This window comes from Henckelia pumila, chromosome 2, assembly GCF_033568475.1.
Source record: "Henckelia pumila isolate YLH828 chromosome 2, ASM3356847v2, whole genome shotgun sequence".
NCBI classification, from domain to species: Eukaryota; Viridiplantae; Streptophyta; class Magnoliopsida; order Lamiales; family Gesneriaceae; genus Henckelia; species Henckelia pumila.
The window spans coordinates 81,361,299-81,368,137 of NC_133121.1; the positions used below are offsets into that span (position 1 = coordinate 81,361,299).

The 6,839-nt window shown below is 29.9% G+C and overlaps 1 non-coding gene across 1 annotated transcript; it reads right to left on the reverse strand.

The window, feature by feature from the left end:
* Positions 1–281: 281 nt before the first annotated feature.
* Positions 282–392, reverse strand: LOC140885791 (small nucleolar RNA R71). Its single transcript, XR_012151206.1, has one exon. It is a non-coding gene; the product is annotated as a small nucleolar RNA R71 (small nucleolar RNA).
* Between the last annotated feature and the right edge of the window lie 6,447 nt (positions 393–6,839).

Below are 6,839 nucleotides of genomic sequence, written 5' to 3' on the forward strand. Positions count from 1 at the left end.
GCATCTAATTTCAATTTTAAGCCACAAGTCATTCAACTTTTACCAAATTTTCATGGCTTAGATTCTGAAAATCCATATTTGCATTTAAGAGAATTTGAGGAGGTTTGCAACACTTATAATGATCAAAATTGTAGCATGGATACTGTTCGATTAAAGCTTTTCCCTTTTTCCTTAAAAGATAAAGCTAAAACATGGTTGCAAAATTTGAGATCAAGTTCAATAAGATCATGGGAAGAAATGCAACAACAATTTCTAAAAAAGTTTTTTCCTTCCCATAGAACAAACTCTTTTAAAAGACAAATTACAACTTTTTCTCAAAAACAAGGGGAAACATTTTATCAATGTTGGGATAGATATAAAGAGTTACTTAATACATGCCCACATCATGGTTTTGAAATATGGAGAATAGTTTCTCACTTTTATGAAGGTTTAATACCTAAAGATAGGCAAATGATAGAATTCATGTGTAATGGAACTTTTGAAGATAAAAACCCAAATGAAGCTATGGAATATTTGGAGTCATTAGCAGAAAATGCTCAAAATTGGGATAATATAGGCTCAATTGAACCACCAAGTAAAACCAATAATTCAACAAATGGAGGTGGTATTTATCATCTTAAAGATGATGTAGATGTTCAAGCTAAACTTGCATCTTTAGCAAGAAAAATCGATTCATTAGAAATGAAAAAGAGTGATCAATTAAAAAGTGTTCAAGAAATTGTTTGTCATATATGTGACACACATGATCATCTTACAAAAAATTGTCCTACTTTGCCTTCATTTAAAGAATGTCTCCATGAACAAGCCAATTATGTTAACAATTTTAAAAAACCAACATTAGATCCTTTTTCACAAACATACAATCCTGGTTGGAGAAATCATCCCAATTTTAGTTGGAGGAACGATAATAATGTACAACCTTCACAACAACCTTTTCAAAATAACCAAAATCATCAAGGTTATGCTCCTTATATCCCACCTCCAAGAAAAAATTTTGAAGATGAAATTCATGCATACATTCAAAAGCAAGAGTCTATCAATATTCAAAACATTCAATCTATGAATGATTTGAAAGAAACTCTTGCAAAATTTGCATCTGCACTTAATATTCATGAAAAAGGAAAATTTCCATCTCAACCACAACCTAATCCTAAAAATCAAAATCAAGAAAAATTTGATCAAGTAAAATCTGTTATTACTCTTAGAAGTGGTAAAATAGTTAATGATCCATATAGTGATGAAAACAAAGATCAATTAAACTCAAAGAGTAAGGATTCAAATCCTGATACTTTTGAGAAAGATGATGCTTTGAGTCCTAAAAATAAGAAAATTGATGATAAAATAAATAAACATGTTCCTTTTCCTCATGCATTAGTAAATAAAAAACAAAAAAATGATTCTGATATTTATGAAGTTTTTAAACAAGTAAAAATAAATATTCCATTATTAGATGCTATTAAACAAGTGCCTTCTTATGCAAAGTTTTTAAAAGATTTATGTACTGTGAAAAGACAATTGCATGTAAAGAAGAAAGCATTCTTAACGGAGCAAGTAAGCTCTATTATTCAAAATAATTCTACCTTGAAATATAAAGATCCCGGTTGTCCAACAATTTCATGTATTATTGGAAAAAATAAAATTAAAAAAGCTTTGTTAGATTTGGGAGCAAGTGTGAATTTAATTCCTTATTCAGTTTATGAAAAGCTTAAGTTGGGAGATTTAAAACCTACATCTGTCACTCTTTTACTAGCCGATATGTCAATCAAAATACCTAGAGGTATCGTAGAAGATGTGTTAGTTCAAGTCGATAAATTCATATATCCTGTGGATTTTATTGTCTTGGATACACAACCAATAGAAGTACATAACGAAATTCCAGTAATATTGGGACGTCCATTTCTAGCAACTTCAAATGCTTTAATTAATTGTCGAAATGGAATAATGAAATTGTCTTTTGGAAATATGACTTTAGAACTTAATGTGTTCAATTTATGTAAACAACCAAGTATTAATGAAGATGAAGATGATAATGCAATAGAAACAATTGTGGAAGAAAATATACACCAAGAAAACTTAAATCAACAATCTGAAGTTTGTTTAGTGGAAAGTTTTGATTCAAAAAATGTTTTTAAATCAAAGTTATTTGAAGAAATTAATGAACTTGAAGAAGTAAAAGAAAATGATCATCCAAAACTTGAATTAAAACCCTTGCCAATAGAACTAAAATATGCTTTTCTTGGTGAAAATCAAACATATCCTATTGTAATATCTTCTACCCTCTTACCAAAACAAGAAGAAGATGTAATAACACTACTTAAAAAACACAAAAATGCAATTGGATGGACTTTGCAAGATATAAAAGGTATAAATCCTTTAATCTGCACACATAGAATTCACTTGGAAGAAAATGCTAAAACATATCAACAACCACAAAGAAGATTAAATCCACACATGAAAGAAGTTGTTAAAAATGAAGTTTTAAAACTATTAGATGCCGAAATTATTTATCCAATCTCGGATAGTAAATGGGTAAGTCCAACACAAGTAGTACCAAAAAAATCAGGCATCACTGTTATAAAAAATGAAAAGGGAGAATTATTACAAGCTAGGATTCCATCTAGTTGGCGTATGTGCATTGATTATAGAAAATTAAATGATGCAACTAGAAAAGATCACTTTCCGTTACCATTTTTAGATCAAATTTTAGAGAAAGTGGCAGGTAATCCTTATTATTGTTTTCTTGATGGGTATTCGGGGTATTATCAAATACCAATATCATTAGAAGATCAAGAAAAAACTACTTTCACTTGTCCGTTCGGAACTTTTGCTTTTAAAAGAATGCCATTTGGTTTATGTAATGCCCCGGCTAATTTTCAAAGATGCATGCTAAGTATTTTTAGTGACATGATTGAAGAATTTGTGGAAGTTTTTATGGATGATATAACTGTTTTTGGAAACTCATTTGAAAACTGTCTTAAAAATTTGGAAGAAGTTTTAAAAAGATGTGAAGAAAAAAATCTTGTTTTAAATTGGGAAAAATGTCACTACATGGTTAAATCCGGAATTGTGTTAGGGCATGTCATATCTGAAAAAGGAATTGAAGTTGATAAAGCTAAGGTTGATGTTATTGCTAATCTACCATCACCAAACACGATCAAAGAAATTCGATCATTTTTGGGTCATGCGGGATTTTATAGAAGATTTATAAAAAATTTTAGCATAATATCGAAACCAATTTCAAATCTTTTAACAAAAGATGCACAATTTGAATGGACTCAAGAATGTGAAACTGCTTTTAAAAAGATAATTAATCTTTTAACTACATCACCTATTTTACAACCTCCTGATTGGTCTTTACCATTTGAATTAATGTGTGATGCAAGTGATTATGCTGTAGGAGCCGTGTTAGGACAAAGAAAAGAAGGTAAACCTTATGTGATCTATTATGCAAGTAGAACCTTAAATAGTGCTCAAATCAATTATTCAACAACTGAAAAAGAATTACTTTCAGTAGTGTTTGCATTAGATAAATTTCGATCCTATTTAATTGGTTCTACTACTATTGTTTACACTGATCATTCTACCATAAAATATTTATCAAATAAACAAGATGCTAAGCCGAGATTAATAAGATGGATTTTGTTGTTACAAGAATTTGATCTTGTAATAAAAGATAAAAAAGGAAAAGAAAATGTAGTAGCCGATCATTTATCAAGAATAATTTCTGAATCATCTCAAAATGAAATACCAATAAATGAAAATTTTCCGGATGATCAACTATTTTATGCTACTACTATGCCTTGGTTTGCTAATATTGTAAATTTTCTTGTGACAAATAAAATGCCTTCTCATTGGAGTTCACAAGATAAAAATAAATTCTTGAAAGAGGTCAAAAAATTTTATTGGGATGATCCTTATTTGTTTAAGTATTGTCCTGATCAAATTTTTCGACGATGTATACCCGACAATGAGGTAAGTAGTGTCATTAAATTTTGTCATTCTGAGGCATGTGGAGGTCATTTTTCGTCAAAGAAAACAGCTGCAAAAATCTTTCAATGTGGATTTTATTGGCCTTCTTTATTCAAAGATACACATTCATTTTGCAAATCTTGTGAAAATTGTCAGAAAATGGGTTCAATTTCAAAACGAAACATGATGCCTTTAAATCCAATCATGATTATTGAAATATTTGACAGTTGGGGAATAGATTTTATGGGTCCATTTCCATTATCTTTTGGATTCACTTATATTTTAGTAGCTGTCGATTATGTTTCAAAATGGATTGAAGCAATTGCATGTAGAACTAATGATCATAAAGTTGTGATAAAATTTTTGAAAGAAAATATTTTTAGTCGATTTGGAATACCTAGAGCTATAATAAGTGATGGGGGAAGTCATTTTATAAATAAATCATTTTCTTCGTTGTTAAGAAAATATGGTATTACACATAAAGTTTCTACTCCATATCACCCTCAAACGAATGGTCAGGTTGAACTTGCAAATAAAGAAATAAAACAAATTTTGGAAAAAACAGTCAATCCAAATCGAAAAGATTGGTCTTTAAGATTAAGTGATGCATTATGGGCATATAGAACTGCATTTAAAACATCATTGGGGATGTCACCATATAGATTAGTTTTTGGAAAGCATTGTCATTTACCTGTTGAAATTGAACATAAAGCTTATTGGGCAATTAAAGCGTTTAATACTAATTTAGATGATGCATCTAAATCAAGAAAATTGCAATTAAATGAACTAGAAGAATTAAGAAATGATGCATATGAAAATGCAAAGATTTATAAAGATAAAACAAAAGCATTTCATGAAAAATATTATGAGAAAATCTTTTGAAATCGGACAAAAAGTTTTACTTTATAATTCTCGCTTGCATTTGTTTCCAGGAAAACTTAGATCGCGATGGTCTGGACCATTTATTGTTAAATTTGTCTATCCTCATGGTGCTGTTGATGTTGTAAATCCTAAAAATAATAATGTATTTAAAGTTAATGGGCAAAGACTTAAACCGTTTATAGAAAATGAAGTTCTTAATGAAGAGTTTATGCCTTTATATGATCCAACTTAATTGTTACTTATATTTTTATTTTATTTTTGCAGAATTGAGTTCACTTCCCGGTTAAGTGGTGGATAACGGTACTCCGTGACTACTTTCAGTCGGTTTTATTTCAATTTCCCAAAATAATTGAATATATATATATATAAATATATATTATGGATGAAGCTATCAAAAAACTTGGTAAATATTTTCCATCTATTTCTAAAAAAGTTCTGAGAATGATTTATGAAGGCAGATGTGAAAGATTGAGAATGCTTATGCAAAAAGGAATCCCGGAGGATATTCGTCTTATAATTGAAGCCAAGGTTCGATTAGGTGGTGAAGTTCCAAAATTCTTACTTGTTCGAAATATGTCTGGACTAGGAAAAAGTACCTATGCGAAGAAAAGAAGGGCTAAAAGGTTAGATGTTTGTCATAATTGTGCCAGATGGACTTGTAATAGACAATGCAGATCTTTGGGATATGTTTCCACAAATAGAGAAGATAAAATTGATTTCATTAAGAATGGGCTGAGTAAAGAGTCATTGGATGATATCTCATTGACTCTTGAGACGCATTCTAGTGGAGATGTACAAGGTCAACTTCTCCATTTATGGAAACTATTCCAAGCGCAGCGTCATGGTGATGGTCTTGGGAATCTGACTAAAAAAGACCCTATTTGCCAATTTATAAGAAAATTGGATGGTAAGCCAACCCTCGACTCATAAATATTGAAGGAACACTGTGAGCCACAATCACATCACTGTTTATACGCATGCATGTTATTATTATATATTATTTTTTTACTATTTTCATCATTTTGTTCACATCTGTATTCCTATTTCTGTCTTATTCCTTGTTTTCCTTATAAAATCACTCAACTCTTTATATTTTTTTTTTTTAAAAAAAAAGAAAAAAACATGACAGGATCTTCTTCACAAAAATTGAAAAATATTTGTGTCTTTTGTGGTTCTAATACTGGAAAGAATGAAATATTTGTTGATGCAGCAATTAATCTTGGAAAAAAGTTAGCAGAGAGAAAAATTCACTTGGTTTACGGAGGAGGCAATATTGGGTTAATGGGATCTATTTCAACAGCAGCTCATCTTGGAGGTAGTCAGGTTTTGGGTATTATTCCTACAGCTTTAGCTGAAGGAAATATTACAGGTGTTACGGTTGGGGAAGAGTTGAAAGTTTCATCAATGTACGAGAGAATAACTAAAATGATAGAAAATTCTGATGCTTTTATTGCCTTACCTGGTGGTTTTGGTACTTTAGAAGAAATTTTTCATGTTGTTTCTTGGGCACAACTTAATATCCATAATAAACCTGTTGGCTTGTTGAATATTAATAACTATTATGATGGTTTGTTGACTTTTCTCGATGTAGCCGTGGAACAAAATTTTATTTCAGAAAATTCACGAAGGATGCTCATCTCTGCTTCGAATGAAGACCAATTAATTGATGATCTCCAAGCTTTTGTTCATCAACCTGATTCAGCTATAACAAAGATCAATTGGTCTCAACCAACTAGTAAGAAAAGAAAACTGGATCATTGATTCAACATGTCATGAAATGGTTTGTGTTTGTTCCTCATCTTCAATAATTCCAGGTGATATCTCTTTCATCATGTACTCTTTATTAAAAAAAAAAAAAAATTTTAAAAACAATGTCATATTCAAGTTTGGGGGAGGGTTTATCTCTAAAAAAAAAAAAAAAAAAAAATTAAAATTTAAAAAAAAATATATTTCTATAATAATATTTATTTTTCTTTTTCAATGGCAGA